This window comes from Malaclemys terrapin, chromosome 18, assembly GCF_027887155.1.
Source record: "Malaclemys terrapin pileata isolate rMalTer1 chromosome 18, rMalTer1.hap1, whole genome shotgun sequence".
NCBI lineage: Eukaryota > Metazoa > Chordata > Testudines > Emydidae > Malaclemys > Malaclemys terrapin.
In genome coordinates this window covers 3,691,206-3,697,948 of record NC_071522.1, presented here as the reverse complement: position 1 = coordinate 3,697,948, position 6,743 = coordinate 3,691,206, and positions in this window count along the sequence as shown.

Sequence of the window (6,743 nt, the reverse complement as noted above, 5' to 3'; positions counted from 1 at the left end):
AATAATCCAAAATCTCACCATGGCAGAAATGCCCTCCCCCCAGCACAAAGAGCAATGTAGAAGACTAACCTACAGATTCTATAAACACAACGAGGAGTCCGGTGGCACCTTAAACACTAACAGATTTTATGATTGTCTGTAGCAAGTGGCTAAACAACTGGAGTTGAAAAACATAAAAATAAATATGGCCAGGTTAAAAACATATTTTTAGAAAAGTAAATAATTTTACTTATATTACAATCAGCACCTTGGGTTACCAAACCAAAGTATTTTAATCAACTGATAGATTTTATTGTACATTTGGTAGGTCAATTATTCGCACTAGTTGATGAAAATAAACTAGTCAGTGTCTAGTCAATATCATTTTCGAACTGTCTAGAAGAATGTTGCAATACCAGGTCTGCAGACAAGCAGGGGAATGGTTATTTGTTTTTAAAATGGCTGTTTCGGATAGAATAATTTAAAAACAATAATGGAAACGTTTCTATAGGTCTTAGGTTTTAGAAAAGCTTATTTTTCACAAGGCTTAAATGTTGGTCCAAATGCATACCCTGAAAATGCAATAAAAACTCCCTCAGCAATTCTCTCTCATTCTGTTTTCTCCGGCAGCAGCTATCGCCATTGTCCTGCCCCGAAACAAGATACAAACATGACACTGTGGATGAGTTTAATTTTCCATTTTGGGGTCTTAAGATCCATATACTATTCTTATACTCTTCCAACTGTTTTTTCCCCATTTGCATGATGCTCTTTTCTATGGCAATGGCTTGAGACGGACCAGACTCTGGTTGTGGTCAAACAAGCAGCCACCAGGGAGGCACACAGTAGAACACCACTCCAACTCTGACCTTGTTTATAAACTGGAAGAACTTGCAGCTGGGGCAGCCTTATAGATCATGAGTGCTGGGAACTCAGGCCAGTCCCAAAATAGTCTCTGCCAGATGTTAACTTTCTGCCTGGTTCTCACTTCACCCTTTTCTGATCAGTCTGTTTAACAGCCAACTTTGGGCCTCAGAGGCACAGCAGCTGGGATAAGAGAGTCTGAGGCTTTCTAGGAGCTCCTGCATCAAGTAACTGACCAAAACAGGGACACTTTTCTGAAGGAGGGAGTTACAGATGGGGATCAGATTGGTTATTGAGATGATGGGAGGCAGAGAACATGACGCATGTAAATGGGAGTTGCCACATATTTTCTCTATCTAGGACACTGCTGTACCCAACATTGGTCCAGAGCTGCAGATCTTGGCAAGGGACCAACACTCATGGCTGAGGCTCCCTCCTTAGTGATTTTTCCTTCTTCACACAATGTGATATTTTTAGGATGGAGAGAGATGGCTGCTCTCAGACTACAGGATGTGCACACTGAAATATAAAACAGGGTGAAAAATAGCAGCATATGTGCAGCGTGCTGGTTCTCTCTGGAGAGGACGTTTGGTTGAAATAGAGCGCAAAGACAAAAATACCAGTGTAATCTGCCAAGGCAGAATTTTCTAAATATAATCCATTGGATTTCTCCTCTAATTCTGCCTGGGACTTTGCAGTCAGTGCTGTGTAACATAATGAAAATCACAATCAGGCTGCAAGTTGCCATGGTTATCAAAAAGTAAAAGGATTTTTTTTTTTAAATCAGAGGTTTGAAAATAGCATTTGAAATTTGAGAAAATCAACTGCAACCTTTGTCCTTCTTACTAGTGTCGACCCAAATTGGTCATGTCCTTGAATCATGGGGTCTGTAAAGGAAAAGGAGACAGAATCCCAGAGAAACACTGAAAAGGTGTTTGGAGCATTTTTACCTTTTGAATCATTTCTTTTTTTCCTTGTAGTGTTGAACCAACAGGACCAATTCCACCTTGGCTGGCAAAGTGAATTATTTTATCTCATTCCCAGAGGCTCTTGGAAAAGGAGCACCTGGAAATATCTTCTGGCATCTCCATGCAAAGTGAGTGGCAACACGCCATAAAAACTGGGATTCCATCTCTCCAAGGGGGCACCCAAACCTGCCTGCGAGGGTGGGGAATGGGAGCATATCCAGGTTCCAGGAGACAGTCAGGTATTTTCTGTTTGAGTTATCTCCCCAATCCTGCTCTCATTAAACTAAATGACAAAACACCCATTGGCTTCCAAGAGAGCAGAATTGAATCTCAGCTCTGTAGGTTGCTTCCCAGTCTTGTTAATACTCTGGTTTGGTGAAACAATACCCGTGACACAACTATCTCTCACCAACAGCTGTGCTGATACCCTTTAATTATGTACAAGCTGACCCAACCTAAAGAACAAGCTACCTTACAGTTCACCGGCTTTCAGGTGACATCATGTCCTCATTCTTCCAGTGCTCTCTTAGTCCTTGAATTATCTGTATTGCATGTAGCACATTCTACAAGGCCTTTTTACCATGACCGGCTTGAGTACTTGCTACTTCCCCTCCCCCTTCCCGAGGATCCAAGGTATCAGTGGAGAAGGATTGTGAACAAATGATGGGGAAATTTCGTGGAGCTGAGGAAGCTCTCATAAGACAGTGCTTGAAGGATTAAACTGCTGGCACTATATCAGGAAACTGAAATGAAATAAAAATACACACAAAAAATCATTCGGAAGACTGAGTGCAGCAGTAGACGGAACAGTCATCATTTTGCAATGCTGCATTCCAGTGCTTTGACCTCCTACTGCCAGCCAACAAACGCCTTGTTGGGGGAAATGTTAAATCAGTGGCCTGAAAACTGACAGTTTTTAATAAAAACTTGCCTTCACGTTAAACTAATGACTCAAGGCAAAAATCCTGCTCTTGTCTACGTGTGGCAGGTCTCTGCTCCACTTGTTAGTACAGACGCCCCCCAGGTTACGCAAACCCGACTTACGCAAATCCACACTTACAGAAAACGTTCCGTAAGCTAGAAATTGTTTTTGGTTTTTTTTGGCATAATGGTCGTGTATACGTTCCCGACTTACGCAAATTTTGAGTTATGCAAGGCGTTACACAAGCTTTCTGTTCTGGAAGTCGGGGAGTGTGTACACGAATGCCTCTTTGCCAACATGCTTCATGATAGACATGGAGGAATGAGAAAGGAATCCAGTCTTCACAGTTCATGCAACCCATGGCTGCTCTGTTGAGATGGCCAACAAGGTGACCCAAACTAGTAGTGGTGATTTTAGTCCTGTTCTACTTCTAGGAACTGGACTTAGGCTCACCAAACTCCTTTATCACAGGCTACCATCAGATGGTAACACATTCCAGTCATTACTCAGCCTAGGCAGGACTCAAATCTGTGACCTGGAGAAGAAAAAGTTTCTTGTCTCCTTAGCAATCCTCTGAGCCAATCAGTCCCCTCTGACTGATCCTTTAACCTTAGCCCAGTTGGCTTTCCTGTTTTAACCACTCCCTATGTGGTCCACGTGTCTGGCAGGAGGTGGTGGGGGGGGGGGAGAATTCCACTGAATAACAGTGAGCTCATGCAAAATTAAAATGTAATAACAGCCCAACACTCCCTTTCCTGCAGGACGGGGGGAGGGATTGTAAGGCTTTGGAATTGGTCTTAACCACACTCTTGGGGACTATGTATATACAAACCTCAGTGCTGGTGAGTTTTTTTTATTGTAACTGAAGTAAAAAAAAAAAAAATGCAGCAAAGGTTCCATGGGGAATACACAGGATCCTATGAGATACACGATTGCGGTTTGGGTTGTTACAAGATCTTGGCAGTCCTGGCTAACCTCTTTAGTGCTATCCAATCACTGTGAATGGATTTGGCATTCACTACAGCAACTGTGGGGAATTAAATCATCAGATAGGGCACATCCAGTTTACAAGTCAAGGAGCCTTGTAATGCATTTAATAAAGAAAAGCTGCTTGAAAGGAAAACTGGTTGGACCACAGCTAGAGCCATACTCCCAGCTCACAGACAGCTTTAGAAGACAGCAAAAGTGACTGGAGGCATCAGGGAAGTTACATACAAGGGAACACTGGAAAGGACAAGGGTAGGAGGCGATATAATAAAATAATGAATTGTATGGAGAAGGCTGGCTCCCCTTTACCCTGTCCCACAACACAAGAATATTGGGATACATGCTGAAATTAAAAGGCAGCGAGTTCAAAGCCAATAAGAGGAACTATTTGTTTAAAAGCTACACAGAATTAAACTGTGGAACTCACTGTTGCAGGATGTCATTGAGGCAAATGGCAAAGAAATATTTTAAAAAATATTAGATGCCTAAAAATAACTGCTTCTGTAGTTATACACAAACACCAAAAATCCTCATGTTTCAAGCCATAATCTGCTGATCATCAACTGGAGTTAGGAACCACTTCTCCCACTCATGCATTTCCTCCATAGGCTAGTATTGCACTGTTAATTGTGTTGTAGAGCTGTTGCTGCTTTGCTGAGCAGGAGCAGAAGCAGACTGCAGGATGTCACAGGTTTCCAGCTTGAAGCAGAAATCGGTGAAATGGAATCAAGTATTTTGTTTGTAACTTGTTTATTTACAAGATCTACACCCATTTTATTTCCTTGGTAACAAATGGGCAACTCCCCTTTTTCAGAAACCCTAGGGAAAGGAACCGCTGCCTTGTCCCAAGAAGCAGCTGCCTTGGGCCTCTACATTTCTCTAGGGTCTCACACATCCGGCGCCTCATGGTCTCAGACACCAGCTGATGGTCCAGGGACATCTACATCGAGCACATCACCGGCCACCGACAGTACCAGGAGGCGTGAGCCAGAGTGACATCGTTCTCCCACTACGAGAAAGGGACCACGTGATCTTCTCCGTTGGATCATATGAACTGGAACCATAAACTCCCTAAACATTAAATCTCACCAAATGAGGGTCAATCCATCCTCATCATCATATCCACTCATTATAATCCACACCCGAACATAGCCACTTTATGAACTTCATACCCTCATATCTCAATGTTTGTACTTTGACCCAACCACCTTTTACCCCCAATCGGGGATATTGCAAATTATGTATTCCTCATGCCACCTTATCTTAAACCAAACTTTGCACCCTCTATAATCTGTATGTTATTCCCGGATAACCAGAAACTTCTATGCTCAAACTCTGTTCACTATTTTTTTTAACATCATCTTAATAAAATTTTTAAATCTTAAATACAGTTTTCTCTCCCTCCCCCCAACTCCTGAGGATTTTCCCTGGGAAACCCCTTCAACTCAAAACTCCTCCTCTGTGGCCTTCCAAAATGAACCTGGTTGTCAACTTTCCTTTTCTGCAGCTGTTTTGGAATTCAAAGGAGCCTCAGAGCTTTAAGAGTACTTTAACCCACACAAGTTTCCTTAATGAGCATCTCATCTGGGTGCTTATACATCAACAGACCCTATTGGACAAACCATTAGCATATTTCAGCATAAAATGGAGCTTTGCTCCTTCCTATGAAGCAGTTAGCAATGGCCATTGTTGGGGACAGAACACCTTACCACAGCAAGGATTAGATTTGTCTACACAGGGAAATTATTCCAGAATGAAATAGGATGTGAATTTACAGCACTATAGTTATTCTGGAATAATCCAATATGTAAACACTTTTATTCCAAAATAAGAGTGCCTCTTTCCAGTTTAACTAATCAGAAAAAGACACTCTTATTCCAGAATCAGAGTGTCCACATGGGGAGGTTATATTTGGAATAGTTTATTCTGGTCAATTTCCCAGTGTGGACTAGCCCTTATTCTGTTGCAGTACTACAGTGCACACGACTATAGGAGAGAGTGGAAAATAAGTCCTTTATGCATTTAGCAAAGCCTGTTTCCTACTGTAAGTAGGAAACTCCAGCTCCAGCCAGGTACCGTTTGCCAAAGCAGGATTCATGCTGCAGGAAGAACAGCAGACATTAGAAAGATCAAGGTATATTGATCCTCGTTCATCCATCACCAATATCACAAAGGTAAATAAAGAAATCGAGACATGATGGATGGAACAGAATCAATGCACAGCACAACAGATTCATTTGTACTAAAGGCATGTTTGATGCAGAAGGGAAGTTAAAGGTTGGGGATTCATAGAGCAAAACTCCAGAGACACATAATCTAAAACAAAGGCCTGGTGAAGATGCAAGAACACCAGAGTACAGAACCAGAGCTGTTAAAGAGGGGCGAGGCCTATAAGGATTGAATGAACTAATGCACCCACTTCCCCAATGCAAGATTGGTTTACAGTACTACTACTGGACATGTGCTAACCTCAGTTATACAGCGTAGGTCAATGGAGTTACTCCAGATTTAAAGCTGATGTGACGGAGATCAGAATATGGCCTGTATTCTGGTACCACTATTTCCCTTGGGAAGCTATTCCCCAGTGATGCAGATCTTGCTTTCAGGCCTTTTCCCCTTATGTCTCCCACTAGATTCTCTTTGGTTAGTTTTATCCCATTATTCGTAGTTACAAAACCCTTGAATGACCCTGAAGAATTCCTCTCCCACCCCTTGGAGTCAGCAACCTTTAGGTAAGGAACTAGTAGAAAATTACTATTCTCCTTCCCGGCGAGGGCGTGATCCCAGGCCCATTGAAGCCCATTAATGAGAGTTTTTCTACTGACTTCAATGGACTTTGGATCATCTCTAAAGTTGACCATTGGCCCCACCATAGGTAAGATGCTAACTGCCCAAAAATGTTGCTAACACAGACTCAGGTTTGCCATTGCTGCCTTGTGCCCTTCCAGAACTTGGAAAGCGGCTACCCTTAAAACCTCTGAAAACCAGGAAAATACAACATTAAGGTAAACAGCACCTTTGCA